This window comes from Gavialis gangeticus, unplaced genomic scaffold, assembly GCF_001723915.1.
Source record: "Gavialis gangeticus isolate Ggan-Ray unplaced genomic scaffold, GavGan_comp1, whole genome shotgun sequence".
Classification (NCBI taxonomy): domain Eukaryota; kingdom Metazoa; phylum Chordata; order Crocodylia; family Gavialidae; genus Gavialis; species Gavialis gangeticus.
This window is the reverse complement of record NW_017729021.1, coordinates 454919-473237: the sequence shown is the minus strand read 5'-3', so window position 1 is coordinate 473237 and position 18319 is coordinate 454919. Positions and strand designations below refer to the sequence as shown.

At 47.5% G+C, this 18319-nt stretch overlaps 2 long non-coding RNA genes across 2 annotated transcripts in view; one reads left to right on the top strand and one right to left on the bottom strand.

Moving 5' to 3' along the window:
- LOC109295600 overlaps positions 1-18319 on the bottom strand; it is a 176143-nt gene that overhangs the window by 122275 nt on the left and 35549 nt on the right. The window lies entirely within an intron of this gene.
- LOC109295601 lies at positions 2853-15291 on the top strand. Its single transcript, XR_002096781.1, has 3 exons — positions 2853-3682; positions 10729-10853; positions 14966-15291. It is a non-coding gene; the product is annotated as an uncharacterized LOC109295601 (long non-coding RNA).

The window sequence follows — 18319 nt, the reverse complement described above, 5'->3', positions numbered from 1 at the left end:
AGCAGGGAAGGGTTAACCCCCCCAATGGATCACTCCCCCAGGCAGGGAAGAGTTAAAGCCCCCCAACTGATCACTCCCCTGCTGGAGATGGGCAGCGAAGGGTTAAAGCCCCCCATGGATCACCCCCCTGGGCAGGGAAGGGTTAACCCCCCCTCCACCCACCCACCACTCCCCAGCTAGAGATGGGCAGGGAAGGGTTAACCCCCCCACCATTCCCCAGCTGGAGATGGCTAGGGAAGGGTTAAAGCCCCCCCCATGGACCACTCCCTTGGGCAGGGAAGGGTTAAAGCTGGAGATTTTTAATTTTTTAAATTTTTGAATGTTCTCTCTTCCAAGACCAATGGGCCAAATCAATTCCAAATCTGTGAGTCAGCCCTGCCCCCCCCCCCACACACCAGCTCTGCCCAGCTGGAGACCGGCAGCCCCCTCCCGGTGCTGCTGGCCCCAGCAGGCGAGGGTTTTCCCTCAAATTACCCCCACCCCAAGTGACTCCCCTGCCATCCCCACCTTCCTGAGAGGCCAGGGTGGATCCCAAGGGCGGAGGCCAGAGCCCCTGCCAGGGAAAAGCTGCCACCCACTGAAATGGGGCAGGATCGGGGGTGCCCGACGCTCAGCTGTGCGAGTGGCTTAGGGGACCTGCTCCCCTTCGGGTACTGAACGTGTGCTTGATCTTTGCCCTAAGGTTGGGGAAAGCGAACCCCCAAGGTCCCTCTTACCTAACACTTCCATATCCACGTATAAAAACTTCAGGTTTAGGGGTGCTGGTTGTAGCTGTGTTGGTCTAAGGACACAGGCAGGCCAGGTTCTTTGGGTTAATATGATATCTTTTATTAGACCAACTAAATAATTGGAAAAAACGTTTTTTGCAAGCTTTCGGGCACAAGCACCCTTTTGTCAGGCATAGGGAGCCTCGCATAAGCTTCAGGTTTACGCTTTCCTCCCAAGCGATGAATTTAAACCCAAACAGAAGTAGGGGGGAGGTGACAGTCATGAATACCCGGCACCAAAAATATTCCCCTGTGCAATTTCAGAGCGAATCTCATCGCTACAGTCCCGTCCATCCATCCACCCTCCCCGCACGCCCAATACAGATCACCTTTTCCCAATTCCCAGCCTCTCCCCCAGCACAGATCGGTCCTGACCTACATGCATCCCACTCCTCTAAAATGGAAGTTTAGAGCCTGCGAGCCCAAAGGATTAACAACAAAACCAGACATATGAGGTTAAAATAAAAGCTAGCCCAGAAAAAAAAAAAACCAACAACTATGCAGATTACAGAGAAAATAATGCCATTGTGATGCAATAGGCTGAACTATGGGAAACGGCAAGCAGTAAAAAAATCACTGCTGGAGAAGAGGTCAGCATAAGGTCATAAGGGATTAGAAAACACTGATATTTGTATTTCTGGGCTATTTTACATCGAAGGCAAAATGGACTCAGAGCCTGCTAAGAGTGCACAGCGCTGATCTATGTACCCAGCCCGGTACTCTCCACTCTGGCACTTGCACTGATCTCTTGCACCTTGTCCTAAAATGAACCTTGAGCATCAAGAACATTTAAATGTATCTATAACTTAGGGAAGGAGACAGTGGACTCCTGTGAGAGTAGTCATATACGTAGTTATATACGTGCCTAAGTGTTCTCGGGTTTAGGGGGCTTGGACTGCGAGCCCTTTGGGGGAAGAAACTGTCTCTTGCTATATGCATTGTCTGGCACTCAGGAAAATGGGGCCTGGATGCTAAGTGCACCATGTGCTTGCTATGGCAATGCAAATAATAAACTAGACTAATGAACATGCACAAATTTCAAGGTCTGGCCCAACACTCTTTAAGTAGCTCGCTGTTGAGACCAAAATAGAGAGACATACAGTACTCAACTGTACTGAAATAGAAAGGCCAGCCTGGCGGCAGTTAGCAAATGCCACTCTCTTCCAAAAAGGCATAAAACAAAATCAAGCTGTACCCTAACTACACAGATACTTTAAATACATACAGCTCACCCTCTCCTCCAAGGAGAAAACTGAAGCAGAAAAATCAAAACAGAAAGGGTGATGCAAACAGACAACACCCTGGCAGAGCCGGAGAGACACAGAGGTTCAAATCGAAAAACAAAACAGTGTGTTTTTAGGCACAATCGCCAGCAGTGCTTATAGTTAAGTTTGCCCAACACTTTCCATTACAGGATTGCAAACCTCAGGCATTCAAATACCATGAGTCAAGGCTCCTAAAACCATGATTATCTTAGAAAATCATGTTTCTTAAAAACACACATTTTATATATGTATATATTTGGCATTTGGGTATACATACATACACATTTTACATATATATATAAATGTGTGTGTATGTGTGTGTATATATATAGAAAATGTGTGTGTCTGTATCTGTGTATATATATGTATATATATGTATGTGTATATAGAGCTCTCTCTCTCTCTCTCTCTCTATATATATATATAATTTGGGTTCTTTTTATTTGGATTTGGATTTCCAAGCCTTTAAATTGTACCAGGGTCATGTTTTCAAGTTCTCTCCTGCAACCACGCAGGCTACAAACTATGGGATATCTTTTTTTAAAGAAATAGAAGTGGAATTACTTGTCTAATCATATGCATCCAGGAGCTGGGAGATGAAGAAAACCACGGGAGACTCTCCAATTCACAATACGTTTATGAATGGTGACGTCATTGTATTATAAGGCCCTGTTTTCACTGGCTTGTGGCAAGCACGCACTTCAACAGTTTGAGCTGAAATTTTCCAAGGTAGAGTCTGCCTAGCTGGATTTCTTTTTCGTAATTATTATTTTTACTCATTTCCAGGACATAAGATGATGGGAACGTACATTATTTTCCTAACTTAAAAAAAGCAAAAGTTCTGATTCTCCCAAGGAGGTGGCCTTAGGATCAGCCTTGCCATCTCTGGGGAAATGTTCTCAAACTTGGCCAAGTTCAAATCCTCCAAAAAATCTCAGTTCACACCTAGTAGCTAAATCCTGCACAGATGGTTTCTGCACTGAGCATGCTCCAGACCAGGGCTGCAGAAATGTGGCTTTCTGGAGGATTTTTTCTCCCGGCAGCCAAGGGCTGTTATGTGCGGAGACAGCAAGAAAACTGTTTTTCTTATATTTATTGCCCCTAATGCCAAAGTCCGTGCAGCAAAGATAACAAGGGAGGCATGTGACTGGAAAGCAGAGGGATCAAAAAAGAAATATCGGGAGAGATTTAAGTTTCAGTAGCCAGAGGATGAAGGCAGCAGAGGAGCTGGTGGAGGTGGATGAATGGGAACACAGGGGAGAAGAGGTATAAGAGACAGCTGGGCTGACAGGGGCAGGAAGAGAAGGAGGCAGGAGGAACAGAGAGACCGGATAGCAGCAGAGGTATAATGGGATTGTGGACAAGAGAAGAGTCTGTAACCACCCCAGACCCTGGAAGTCAACCCCGGGGGTCTGAGTCTCACCCTTCCTCTACAGGCAGTTGTGAAACCCACTGGCAAAAGCAGCACCTCGTCCTCCTCTACCGCCTGGTCCATACAGAGGACAACAACCTTCTACCGCTACCAGTGACTCATGTGCTAGAGATCTCTGCTGTGGATCTACATGTCCCGCTCTGAGAAAGACCCAAGGTGGATCATCAGTGTGGATCCCTGTGACAAAATCTCTGGTCTTATTTCCCCCTGGTGTTCAGGTGTTTTCCGCTGTATTTTATTCTAATTAGGAGAACTGCAGAAATGCTGAGCACTCACAACAGCAGTGCTGTGTTTTGAATATCCAAACTGCTGTATGGATGCCAAGTTCCCAGCCCGATCAGGTCCTTAGGGTCTCCGGATGAGCAGCGGGCAGTTCTGACAATACGAGCCTCGCTATTTCTGCCTCATTCCCTGTAAAACTGGGGCAATTTTATCAGCTCCTCTCCCACAGTCTTGTAAAGATGCATCCACTAATGTGTATGAAATAGTCAAATACTAGACTGCGAATGCCACAGAAATTTCCATAAGGAATGCAGTGTGTAGGAAGGGGGTGGGGGGGCGGCATACTTTTAAATATTTATTATTTTATTTATGCAATTTATATGCCGCTCTTCCCAACAAAGGCTTGGGGCAGCTTACAGCGAGAAAAGAAAACAATTTAAGAAGGCAACTAGACTGTCCCAATAAAAGAGACCCATTAAACGACATCTCGACCTAGCTTTGTTTGCCAAACACCTGCCCAAATAGGAAGGTCTAACAATGCTGCCAAAGATGTCCAGGCTTGGGATCTGGCAGGCCTTGAAGAAGGAAGGATTTCTAGAGCCGAGGAGTTAAAACTGAGAATGATGCCCCACAATTTTAACCGGGCAGGCTTGGTGCACTGGTGGTACTTGCAGGAGGTTGCTCTAGGCTGACCTTAAGGATTGCGATGGGGCATAAAAAGGGAAGGTGGCCCTTTAGCTAGGTAGGGTCCAGACCATTTAAGATAGGTCAAGACCAGCACCCTTCAACTGTGCCTAGAAAACTACTGGGAGCCAGTGCAGTTGTTAAAGGACTGGAGTTACTTGCTCCAGGTGTCTCACCCCTATCAGAAAGTGGGCCACAGCAATCACCAACAAAAATAGTTTGTGGTCTGTGTAGTGGCTCTCACAGTTTTCTGTGTTTCAGAAGCCCACCAGAGCAGAAGCTTGTATTTGTCCTCAGGCTTTCCATGTTGTATGTAGCTGGTAAATGTGGTTATTTGGGACATATCAAGGTCATACAGGGTATTTTCAGGGTATGTTTGCTGAAGGAAGAGCAAAAAAGCACTCAATTCTGTTGAGTGTAGAGCAGGGGTGGGCATAAGGGGCCCAAAGTCACAGTGCATGGGTGACCTTCACTCTGAATCTTCTAACCTTTGCCTGGCTTTGCAACCTTCACATTTTTGCCATGCGTATTTGGAGGGAAAAAGTAATACCTCCCTCGCATCGCACACTTTTAATCACAAAGCCCTTCATAAAACACATCAGTACCATCATCCCCATTGTACAGAAGAGGAAAATGAGAAATAAAAGAAGCAAAGTCACCTGCCAGATGGGTCCGAAGACCCATCACACAGCCAGGAATAAGACCCAGGTCTCCTAAGTCCCAGCCAGTGTAATTTGTATATTGAAGGGCAGTCCTGGCCACTGTAATTTGTATGTTGGACGGCAATTATATTGACATGAAGCAAATCCCTGTAGTCCATGCTGCCCATGCTGCATTTCTGCAGCCTCTATAGTCCATGCTGCCCGTGCTGCATTTCTGCAGTCCCTATAGTCCATGCTGCCCATGCTGCATTTCTGCAGTCCCTATAGCGCATGCTGTCCATGCGCATTTCTGCAGTCCATGCAGTCCCTATAGTCCATACTGTCCAGGCAGCATTTCATAACATCTGAACAGAAGGGAGAGTGCTGCCCAGATATTTAGGCTGTGAAGGACGTGCGTGCTGTACAAACTACATGTTAAGGGCTGGTGACAGTGTTTTGTTCATACTAAGATTAGAGGAGTGGTGATCAAAGAGGACCCAGATCTGCATGTTCCTGTGTCTGTGCTACCTATATTTTTAGCAACGTGCTTTTTTCTATTCCTTTAATTCAGAGATGCTCGTTCACTAAAGTACAAGATAATCAAAGCTTTCTTCAAGCATCCCTACGGGCCACATGATTCATCCTCACCTTGAGTTTAGTGGTCTTTTATTTCCTATATTGTTGGCAGTTTCTCTGGGGGAGTTGAGTAGTTCTTCAGTATATTCCCTGGAGTGCTGCATGTTGCAGGAACGATGCTGTACTTGTGGGTGATTGTCAGCCTGGGAGCCTTTAGAAATCTGTTATTTAAGTATGCTGTTCTGCAGTGCTAGATTTTGTTTCGTTACCCTGGGCTTGAATTCTGTCTCAGCCTGGGATGCCACACGCAATGAGCATATTTCCGTAATGCGAGATAGAGCGGGCAAGATGAAAAACTGCTTTGCAAACCCACCTCAAACTGCTAAGGCAGGATACGACCGTGTTGTGGAAGGGGAGCCCATCTACCTTGAGTATCTGGGAGGGCAAGCGACTGGAGACAGACCTACAAACAACTCAACAGATCCCAGGGGAGAGACGGCTTTTTCAAAAATACACCACGCTCTGAAAAATCTTTGAAGAAAAAAAGGGGATATAATGGATACGGACAAGGACTCTTAGAGACAGGGCAGGAGAGGGGAGGCAAAGAGATAGATAGACAACACCTTGGACAAGAAATAACAAGAGGCGGGGGCTAGGGAGTAGGAAAGGGCCCGAGTTAGGCTTGGGAAGTCCCCAGGAATGAAGAAAGAAAGGAGGTGGTAGGCGTTCTCAAGGGATGCTGCAGAGCATATTTAAAGCCACAAAAGACATTGGCCTGCCATGTGGAAAAGGTACCGTTTGTTCGTAGAGCCTCTTATTTTTTAGCCCTTTTTTTGGTAATTTTCTCTTTCTACCTGCTGTGTATGCAGTGGCAAGCAGTGCACAGTGCAAAGGATATGCAGGGGTGGAGAGACAACAGGCTGCAAGACTTTTGCAGCAGCGGGTGGTGCGTAGACTGCACAATGCAATGCGTTTGCAGTGGTGGGTGGTGTGCCGGCCACATCCTGAAATGTATATGGAGTGGCAGGTGGCGTGGAAATGGCACAACATGATTTGCATGCATAGGGGCTGGTGTAAAAAGCCCACTGTGCTGCACATGCAGTGATGGTTAGTGGGTAGATTATGCACTGTGATGTGCCTGCGGTGGGGGGGTAGCGACTCCCACTTCTGAACAGATCCCTGAGCATTTTTATTCATTCATTTTTCAACATTCACAGCTGGGGAGGAAAGGAAGACATGTCTCCATAATATTTTCCTGTTCCATGGACGTTGTTTGCTAAGGCTGTAGGATTCACTTTCATCCACTGTCCCCTCCTCCCAAGCTAGTTTGATCCCATTAAAATGCTCCTTCCACGGATGATACCTCTCCCCCCCACCCAAAAAGAAAGAAACATAGGATTTACGTAGTCTATACAAGCGGCAGTGCAAAAGAAATTACTGCTAAGACTAATTCCTGGGACCCCACTGGGAAGGATGGATGAGTTGCCATCGGGGGATATGGCTGGATGTTGGAGATGGAAAGGGAATCCAGAAAAAGAAGTGTGGTTCTTTAAGAAGATAACGGGACATGATGCCCAGTAGGGTCCTACAGACCTGACATCTCCCAAGTGGTGATAGGAACTGCCTCTAATATTTGCAGGGTCTACAACCGTCTGCTTGAAGAAGTAGTAGGGTGGGCTTCAGACTGTCTGGAGGAAGCCCACAGCAACCAAAGGAGCTGAAGGTGCCTTAACAGATGCTTGCAACCACCAAACCCATCACAGGAGAGGGGCTAGATACACAAACAGAGGGCGGATATCTACTTACCCTTCAGCTTCTCCCTGCGAGGCCCTACGCTGGCTGCCATCTGGCTGCTTCTTATCCTGCGACTTCCGGAGGGCACTGACGAGGAAGAGCGTAGCACGGGGCCAGGCTGCTCTTCTACTTGCACCCCTGGCCCCTCGCAGGGCTGAACGGGGAGCAGATGAGTCTGGGTGGCTCGCCCACAGCTTCCTGAAGTGCCTGATTAGGACAAAGCTGGTCTCCCGATTGTGGAGAGCTTCTCATTGAATGCTCACATCTTTCGAAAGCAACTCATTGAGCTGGTGCATTGCCTCACCATAAAAGTCTAGGGGGCTTGGTGAAGATGGCCATGATCCCTTTTTTGCTCAGGGAAATCTACTCCTGGCACAACCAGGATCTGGGCTTTGATGGAAGCACCAAGCAGGTGTTTTCTTCTCCACCAGGCGCACCAACTTAACCGCTTGAGCTTCCCGCAAGAGTCTGCTGCCATCCTCTCCCACTGGTTATCCCTCTCTCCAGAGATGCCTTTGTATCTCGAGTACTCTCAGGTTTTATTTGTTCATTTTTCCACATTCGGTAAACCCAATTAAAAACTAACGAGCCCCATCTATCGGCCTGGCTCCAGCTCTCAGCGGGATACGTATGTGTCTGTTACTGGAAGAAGAAGCCACACGCATTAGTAAAGAATCCCCACGCCGCCTCGCACCGAGGACAGCCTGACAAAAGGTCGTGTGCGCAATGCCAAAGACATTCAGGATTGCATTCAATTAGCAGAGCAGTAAAAATAAACAAGTCGATCTAAAACTCCCCTAATGGCTTCACTTCCAGCTTAGCGGAGGAGGGATATATTTGATCAGATGTCTCAATCTCAGTCTGCGTGAAGTTCAACAGCTGCCCCTGGATCACAAAACGTATGACTGGGGAGTACAAAGTGCCTGCCACTGGTAGACCCAGAGGAGTATGACATCTGCATTAAGAGAGGAAGAAATCCCCTCTATCTCTATTAGGTGGTGAGATCCTTCTGGGCAAAGTGTTGGCATCCCCACGCAGCCACATTGCTCCCCACCTCCACGTAGCCACGAGGACGCTTGTGTCTCAGAGGCATGTGTTGGAAGTACATTTCTAGCCCTGCTTCGTCTCCAAAAATGAGGCAGCGTGGGTGCTCTGCAGCTACCCACGGCATGGTGCTTGAGACCTAGGTTTTCTCGCATGCTCAAGGAGACACCCTGGCATATCTCCAAGGGTCCCTCTCCTTGCCTTGTTTCCAGGATTAATGTGTATAGAGTGGGAGTGAGTGAACAGGGCTTTTTCCCTCAACCATGTGACATACCCGCAGCATCTCCCGTCCCAGCAATGTGCCTTTCTTCCCCATCAAAGAAGCACCATGCCCCAGCGTGGGAGGGAAATGAATGTTGCTCATTGACTCACGCAGCAGGATTTGCCCCTGGTAGCAGCCTCTTCCCAATTCTTAGTCATGTTGGGCATACCAAAAATGGGTGATCCACTACCAGCACTGGAATTTGACCCATAGTAGGAACACCGGGAGGCACCATTCACCCCGCAGCATCTGCACAGGTCAGAAAGAGACAGCTGCTGTGTCCCAAATATCAAATCAACACCTTCCTGCTTATCTGTGAATGCCTAGTGTGAACATCACAACAGACGGGTAGACGCCAGGTTTGTCTGGTGGCATCACTTCCTATCCAGCTTGCCAACAGTGCGTCTTTGTATCTAGTGCCGGTGCTCACCCATTTTCTCTTGTCTTATACTTGGATCGTACCTTCTTTGGGGCAGATACTCTCTTTTTTCCCATGCATTTGAAGTGCCTGAATTTAGGCTGCTGCTATGACCCTTAGCACGCCTGCTGGACAAAGAAGAGGCAGTGAATTCAACTGATTTCCATGGAAGTTGCAGGGGTTGTGGGTCCCTTAAGGGTTTTGCCCATTATTCATCTGAATCGGGAAGTGACTCACGTAGACAAACAATCAAACCTTTCACAGGTGTTTTCTAGCCCAGTTAATATCAAACAATACCGCTGGTTAATCTCTTTCCATTTCTAAAGACAGAAAGGAGCCTGCAGGACGGCAGCATTCCTTTCATAGTTTAGTTGCAGGTAGCCGAAAGAAAATCTCTCTCCCACCGCTCTGCCCGTGACCCACGCCCTGTCCCCTGAACAAAGCCCCTCTTATTCAGCCAGGCAAAAAACAACATTGGTTTCCTTATTATCTCAATCCTGGACCCTCCTAAGCCAAGTTCTCGCTGTACTGAACTGTGCACGAGTCTATGAGGTAACACCGTCCTGCCAGCCTGCTCTGCCCCGCGGCGTGAGAAAACCCATCAACATCTTCTTCTAAGTGGGCCTGTGATCTAACATGTTTGCACAAACTGCTCAAATTCACTCGCTAGATCTCTGAAACCTGTTTTGTGTCTCCCTGCTTGAAGAGATCTTTTCCCACCTAGGGAGGTATGTTTGCTTCCAGGGTCAATATTATGTGGTTTTATACAATGTTCTTTAAAACCAGGTCTCTGTACTACAGCATCATCTTCAGCTTCTTGAAAAAAAAATCACTTAATTGCTTTCCATTTTGGAGGCTAAAGAATGGGAAAGTGCTGGGTTTGAAGAAATCCTTGATCTTAAGCTTTATAAGCCAGTTGAGGATGCAGCCCTTATTATGTTCTGCCACTTTTATCTAAGCATGCCTGAAAAAAACCCTACCTGACCAGGACTATCAAGGAAAATAGCTTTGTGTGTATACCGAATCACTTGCATGTTCACAGATGACACTGGGCCATAATTGTGCCCATGTAAGCATGCACCACGGTGGAGTTGGCCTGAAGTTTATGTGAATATCTGACCCATCTTTCATCCACAGGGCTTTACCATTTATTCCAGCCATGGGCCCCATGTAATGGTGAATCCAAAGGGCTACATCCCAAATTCCTGGCACCCAGCCTCTGACACGATTGCATGTATGGACATAATCTCCAGCAAGACTCAGCAGGCATGATTCGGGCCAGATTTCTCCAACGAGCCCAACACACTAAGGTGCTTTAGAAACCCAGTCTTGGATTGTGGGTCCTGTGCTCTTGACAATTTGGCCTCAAATGTCTACAGCAGGAATAATTTTGTCTGACTCTTCTGATGTGGAGCATTACAATGGTTTAACGACACACAGCAACAGTACAGGACAGTCCAGGGAAAAGGAGGGAAGCTCGAGGGAGGCAGAATGCAGTCACTTAATTGGGATTTATCCCAGACATGGGACACCCCTAATCTTACATAACATACTACGGGAATAGCCGTATGTATTTAGGATCCCTGTAGATCCTGTAGTAGCTGACAGCCCCTTTGCAAGCAGGATGAGATGGATTGAAGAAAGAGCACTGCACCCTGAATCAATACACTTCCGGCATCTTTTTTACCTTGCTTCTGATAAGAACAGGCTGACGCGATGCAGTGCTTGCTGCCATGTTGACATTAAAGGTAGGGGGCAAGTCACTGGTGCTCACAGTCCTAAAAATGGGGCGGAGGGAGGATTGTAGCAGCCGGTTGCCTCTGCCCTCTGCTCAAGCCATGATCTAGGCAAAGCCTCGACCTCTTATAAAGTTGGAAAGGGCTCTATGAATCACTTTGTTGTTCCTTCGTTTCTCCTAGATCCTATGTGTGGACACGTCACGTGTTTACACCAGTGTAATCTACATCACTTTGGTACACTGATGTCAACTGTACCCAGAGCCAGAGTGGCTGGAGTAGTTATCTGAGAGTATGTGCACATAGTAGGAAGCCACTTCTGCCACTCTTCACTGAGGCAAGAAACAGCCCATTTGCCTTGTGAAAACAGCTGACCTGGAATCAGCTGCAGGGACATGGCATGAACATCAGTATAACTTCCATGTGTCTAGTTTTGCCCTTGATCTTTCCAGATGTGAATGAACTGCAGCAGCACAGATCTGTATGTCATCTGTCCACTCCTTTTTTTAAACCTCGATAGACATATTGCGGCTGATATCTTTTACTGGACCAACTGCATAGTTGGAAGAGGTTTAGACAAGCTTTTGGGTACAGAGTGTCCTTCCTAAGGCTTAAGAAAGAAGCAGACATGGCTACAACATCCCTCTAACACTACAGACATACGGTATGTTCAGATTTTCCTGGCAATGAAGCAGAAATGCTGATGCAGCGTGCTAGTAAAGCTGCTTTTATACCATTTCTTACCTGGCTGTAATCAGCCATTGCAGGAAGTCTTCTTAGACACCCATGGCCCATGAAACCCCCAGCCTGTTATAAAGAGCAAAGCGAGTGCTGATCTATTCTTTCGGATGCTCCTCTGCCCATTTGAGGCTTACCCCTCTCTAGCACTGCGTGTCCCTGACATGGATGCAAGCTTTGATTTCAAATGTTTAGCAAGGCAGCGTCTCGGCATTGTAGTCGAGAGTTTTGCAGAGGCATCCCGAGCCCCTTCAGCAAGGTGAAATCAAAGCTGCACGAACTCGACTGATATGGCAGAGAGACCTGAAAACCGTGAGTAGCTTTAATTCACTTCTTATGCATTTATTTTTCAGCAACAGGAGCCGTGTTGGCACAGCACCCATTCTCTGCCTACAGAAGCTGGAAGCAGAAGGCTTCCTATTGCGCTTGGAGCAACAGCCCTGTCTGGAGGCGACCTTGCTACTAAACCTACCATTCCAGGCTCATAGATGTGTGGCAATGATCATTTGGATCCCTAGGGGAATTAGGGTTGTTTGGGGAGTGGATGTGGAGGGGGTGGGAGAAGCAGCACACTATGGGGACAGGATTCTCCACTGCGCCCCATTTTTGTTGGGTGGAATAGAAGAAGGGAGACCAGATAAAAGCTGGCTGCAGCCCCTTATTTTATTGCCAGATCTCTACTGGCATAAACTGAAAAATCTTTGAAGAAAAAGAGGGGATATAATGGATACGGACAAGGACTCTTTGGGCTCCCCACCCTCTTGTGCACCCATACTGTGGAGACTGCGGGGAGAAGAATCCCAAAAGTCCCCCTAGAGCAGGGGCAGGCAATTATTTTGGGCAGAAGGCCGCTTACTGAGTTTCAGCAAGCCATCAAGGACCACTTGACAGGCAGCCCAGGGCAGATTAATTAATTTTCTAAATTTTTAGGGGCCCCGCGGGCCAGATAGAATGGCCTAGAGGGTCGCATCCAGCCCCTGGGCCACATTTTGCCCACCCCTACCCTAGAGGCATCCACAACAGTAGAGCTGCAGCAGTTTTCCTGCCTTTTCATGCACCTCTGACTGTACAGTGGGGTCAGCTTGCATCAGGGAACCATAGGCTGGCTCTAAAATGGCTTGGTAGGATGCTCCAGGATGCCTGGTTGCAAGTGAGCCAGAGCAGCTCTCATGGTACCCTAGGCCTCAAGCTGGCTTTCCCTGGGCAGACGTTGTGGGTGCTTGGGCTGGCAGACGTAGCAGTGCAGACATCAAACATTTCCCTGCCATGGACATGGAGACTGCAGTTCACACCTGGCTAATGTGAATCTAACACAGTGTGGCTTCCCAGCATAAATGGGCCCAACCTGGTTTCTAAGCTAGCACCACCGTGCCAAATCTGACAGATGTTTTTTGCTTTCATTTCCACCACTTTGAAAGTGATCCAAGTTTTGAGGCAGGGGAGAAGAAATGCCAAACTTTCCTAGCTAACCACTCAAAACCAGCGGAGACTCTCTGGAGAACATTGGGAATGTCCCATGTTTCGCAGAAGGCCGAGATCAGTGAAGAAATCCAACATTGCCTCAAATGTGCAAGCGCAGCCTTCGGATGCCTGAGGAAATGGGTGTTTGAAGACCGCAACATCAGATCCAAAACCAAGCTCATGGTTTATCAAGCAGCCATCATTTCCTTCTCACTGTATGGAGCTGAGACATGGACAACGTACAGGAGACACCTAAAGCCGCTGGAGAATTACCATCAATGCTGCCAGCAGAAGATCTTTCAAATCTAGTGGGAAGACAGATGCACCAACATTAGCATCCTCTTGCAAGAAAACGCCATGAGCTTTGAGACGATGCTCCTCCAACATCAACGCACTGGGCTGCCCGGATCAACCAGATGTCCAGCTCCAGACTGCCAAAGCAAGTTTTATTCTCCCAGCTTGGTCAAGGCCTACACTCAAGGAGAAGTCAAAGACAGTGCTTCAAGAACATCCGCAACGCCAGCTTGAAAAAATGCAACATCCTTGTCAACGCATGGGAGACTATCCCCCAGGACCCTGGCAAAAGGAGGAAGAGCTGCTGCAAGGATCTCAGCACTTTGAAACCTTACAGCAACAACAGGATATGGAAAAGCAGGAGCGGCAGAAACAGCGTGTTGTGGACTGAATCAAAAATCCAGAGCCACCCGCCCTGCACAGAAACAAGTGCCCGAGCTTGCAACAGTGTCAGTCAATCCTGGCTGGGCCTCACCAGCCATCTTCAGACTCACAGATAAGACAATCATGGAAGACAATCGTCCTCAATTGCAAGGGATTGCCCATGATATTTTTTTGAGAGGCAGCATTAGTTAGCAAGTAGAGCAGTGCACTTGGATGCAGAAAGCCTGAGTTGTAACCTGGACTTTGTACTGGTCCGCCTAGCCATCCCGGAGGAGTTGCTTGACCGCTTGGTGCCTCATTTTTCCCATCTTTTAAATGGGGATAATGCTACTAACATCTTTACTAAAGAGAACTGCTGATGAGATCTGTTAGATGCTGTTATTAATCAGAGGTAAAATAAAGGCCAGGTGTCATTCCAAATTACTTCATTTAAAAAAATAAAAGTTACATAGCATTTGCCTGCTTTTCTGGCAAAGACCAGTCTTTGCATTAAACCCTGCAAAGTGCCAGCATGTTACATTTCAACAGGAGTATCGCTACCATCCAAGCATTTTATGGACAAACAGTTCTGAGCTGCAAAACAGCCCAGAAGAGAATTGTGAGCATGACTTTACAGACACACAGTGGGGGAAAAAGTCACTATTTTCTTTGCACTGACATGTAACCAGGTGAAAAATGCTGCTCAATACAGACAAACAAACAGTCCAGGCTAAAATGAGTCTTGGAGTAAGATGCCGCACCTTCACTGATTTTGCTGGGGTTGTGCCTTTTTGCATCAGAATGGTTCTAGCCCTTAGGCAACGACATTTGCTACATGGGCCAGTTTGATCCTATTTTCACTGGCCACATAGGCAGCCTGTTAACCCAGCTCCACCACAACACTTTGTTAAAGGCTGCTGTGAAGTCTGGGCAGATACAGCCTCTGACAATTGAATCCAATCAATTTTTCAGATGGAGATAATTTACCCCTTCGAGGGAGACAAGGCAGCTTGTTGATGAGTAAGTGTTATGCTTTAAAATAAAGATACTCCTGTTTAAATTCCCAGTACGTGGTGTGATCTAAACATCGATCCTAAGTAGTTAAACTTCAACTGCAGCTCTTTGAGATCTGGCCCCTCGGCCAAGGTGAGCTTGTCAGAACAAGCCGGCGGAGCACATCTGCCTCGGCCTGCACACTGAAGGATTTAAAGGCATCGCTCTACCAGAATTTAAACTGTATTTAAAAATATGGCTTTCCTTCTTCTCAGGCTGATTTTACCTGCGATGCCAGATTGTGGTTGCATGGGAGCTTCCAAGCGAAGCACAGCCAGTCGGGATCTTCATTTAGGCCGGGGGACAGCCATCATAAGGAACTGTAGTGCATCCAACATTGGGGCAGCAAAGTTACCCGATGGCGGTTGCCTGGACCCACCTTGCTTGTCCCCTCTGGCATTTCAGGGTCCCAGCCCATTGTCTCACCTACCACACCTTGGATGGGGAGGCTGCCTCTAGGAGGCATGTGGGGTGCCCTTGGCACCCTTCTTGGTGGTCTCCTCCACCTCTCTAGCCACAACCCAGTATTTAAATACAAATGAGAAAAATATAAGCATCTTCTCTCAAACAAAAGGTTCCCCACCCTGGGTTAACACCATGCCGTGGCAGCCTACATGGGCCCCAAATACTTGTCTTTGGGTTCCTGGTGGTGCAGGGGCTTCTGCAGCTTCTTTGCAGCCTGGAGTCCTTCCTCCTTGTCCGGTCAGGCTCTGCTCCTCCCTGGACCTCTGCTTGCAGCCTGCAGAGCCAGACTGGACTCCCTTGCTTCAGGCCCTGGGCTTATATGCCCCTCTCTGGGTGATCTCACCCACTACTTCTGTCTGTCAGTGCTGACTGCACCCGGGGCAAGCCATCATTTTATTCAAGGGCCCTCTGACACTATGAGTTTGTCCAGAAGGTTGCTCCGTGGCCTCCTCTCTGCTTCAGTGATGGGGTAGGAGCCCCGTTGCAGTAAGGCAGCTTGATTTTCTTTACAGTCCCATTTTTCTTACCCTCCCCAGAGACTAAACTAGCACCCAAAACCAATAGGAAAGCATCTGTCTGCCTCACTCCAGTGATTCTGAGTAGGCTGAGAGTTAGCATTCAAAAATGTCTGTAGTTGGTGTTTAAATCTCTCCCAACTACACCGTTCATTCAATAAAAAGACAACCCCCTAAAAATCCTTGTCTTTCACATGTCATGGTATTACCACCGGTGCCCCCACTGCTTCACTAGGACTGGTGGCGCTGAGCAGAAATTAGGGCAGCCATGGGTTTTGCAAAAGAGATTGGGATGATCTTGCCTTGAGCAGGGGGTTGGACTGGCTGTGACCTCCAGCGGTGCCTTTCCACACTATTTTTCTATGATTATTAGGGAAAATATGGGAAATCTAATGAAAATGTGCTGGCTTAGACATGGCTTAAATAACACTGTACCTCGGAGTCAGTGTGGAATGGGATGAGGCTCAGTAGTTCCACCTCTCAGAGATGTCAAACCAGGAGCCCCTGCTAGAGCTCAGTGAATAAATGAACTTTCACTTCCCTGGCAATTAAAAACAAGAAAAAAAAATAGAACTTCATTTCCTGTCATTTTGAAAGAAAACTGTCCCGAAATGTTCAGAAAACCATTTTTAAACAAATGCATTTCAAATTGCAAAAAAAAAAAAAAAAAAATCAATCAAGCGATTTTGTTTCAGGGATGTCAAAAATACGTGCGTTTGTTTCTCTTTTATCCAAACAACGCACCAAATGCAGATTCCCTAATGGCTTTGCTCAGCCTAAATCTGCACAGAAGTTGCAGCTGACAAATTTGACTTGCGTCGAGTCTCTGACCGCATGTCACACCTCGCAAGTTGGGACAATTGCGCGCTCTCCGTTTAGCCTCTGAGACCTGCCAGGGAATAGGCAAACCTCACAGCATCACGCGGCGTCGCATGGCATTTTGGAAACAAACTCTTAATGGGATTTTTTAAATACCTCTTCTCTTCTCTGTTACTCCTTCTCCAGTCGGGGCTACCATCAAAGAGACAACTGCAAGGACAAGCACACGTCCACGGATAGTAGAAAGGGCCACAACAGAGTGGGTAGTCATTGGTAGGGAACAAACAAAGGAAGAGTATGGTGGTTACACATCTCTCTCTCAAACACACACATGTATACACACACACGTGTGTACACACACACATGCAGGGCAATATGCATACATGGAGTGAAGAGATTAAAGCTAATTTAGGCCTTAAAGTGAGCTCCTTTGCCCAGATTTTTAAAGGTAGCTAAAAGAGCTAGTGGGATTTCTAACCTGTCTAGGTGCCTCACTTCCACCAAGTATCTGGGTTGTAGCTATATTGGTCTAGAGGAAAAGGCAATCAGGACTCATAGTAGAGATGATCTCTTTTATTAGACTAAAATTTCTGCAAAAAAATTAAAGAATTTTTTTTTTTTTTTGCAAAAATCTTGTTGGTCTAATAAAAGAGATCACTTCTACCATAAGCCTTGATGGTCACTTCCACCAGTTTCCTATAGCAGGTCTCATCACGACCAGACAGCATGGGTGCAAGAACCCAGACAGCCACATCCTTGTGCCACTTGCTTCCTGCTTCTTCTTCCACCAGCTTGAGCTGCTGTGTCCTACCCCTGTGTGGTGAGGTATCTCCACTGGGAAGGCCAACCAGCCCTTCCCCTCCAGGAAAAGACTACTGCCAAGGTAGAAGCCAGTATTCAAGAAAACTACTGAATAGTTGTTCCTGCTTTCCCTCTAAGGAGGATTTCTGCCCCCAACCCCACCCCTGTTTTCTGTTGTTTCCCTTTGTGACACCCCTTCACCGTGCACTCTTTTTATTTCAGACCATCAACCCCTGACAAACAGAAGTAGCTTTCGCCTACTCCAGAGAAGCTGCATCTTAAACTCCTCCAGCTTTTCCAACCGAATAAAGCCCTTCTTAAGCTCATACAATCATAGACAATGAGGGTTGGAAGGACCTCAGGAGGTCACATCTAATCCAACCTCCTGCTCCAAGCGGGACCAGTTCCAACTACATCATCCCAGCCAAGGCTTTCTCTAGCCGGGTCTTAAAAACCTTCCAAGGATGGAGAGTCCACCGCCTCTCTGGGTAACCTGTTCTAGCACTCCACCACCCTCCTACTGAGAAGGTTTTTTTTTTCCCAATATCCAACCTCAAGTTCCCTTGCTGCAATGGGAACCCATTGCTCCTTGTCCTGTCATCTGCCCCCGCTGAGAACGGTCCAGCTCCATCCTCTTTGCAACCGCCCTGCAAGGAGTTGAAGGCGGCTATTAAATCTCCCCTCAGTCTCCTCTTCTCCAGACTCATCCAGCATTGCAATGTAATAGCTACCCCCCCACCAGCCTGGGGGTGACTGCATTTCATTGCTGGACCCTCTGCAGGGACAGTAGTTGCTATGTGGATCCCTGGGGCATTCTAGGCATGTGAGGTATTGCCATTAGCTTAATGCAATCATTCAAAAAGAGTGACATTTTCATTAAGGCTGTCAACACAGCGGGGACCCGTCATTCCTCAGGGCTCTGGCGTGTGCTTCCCCTTCTGCTTTGTTGTGCGGTATAGACCGGGGGGG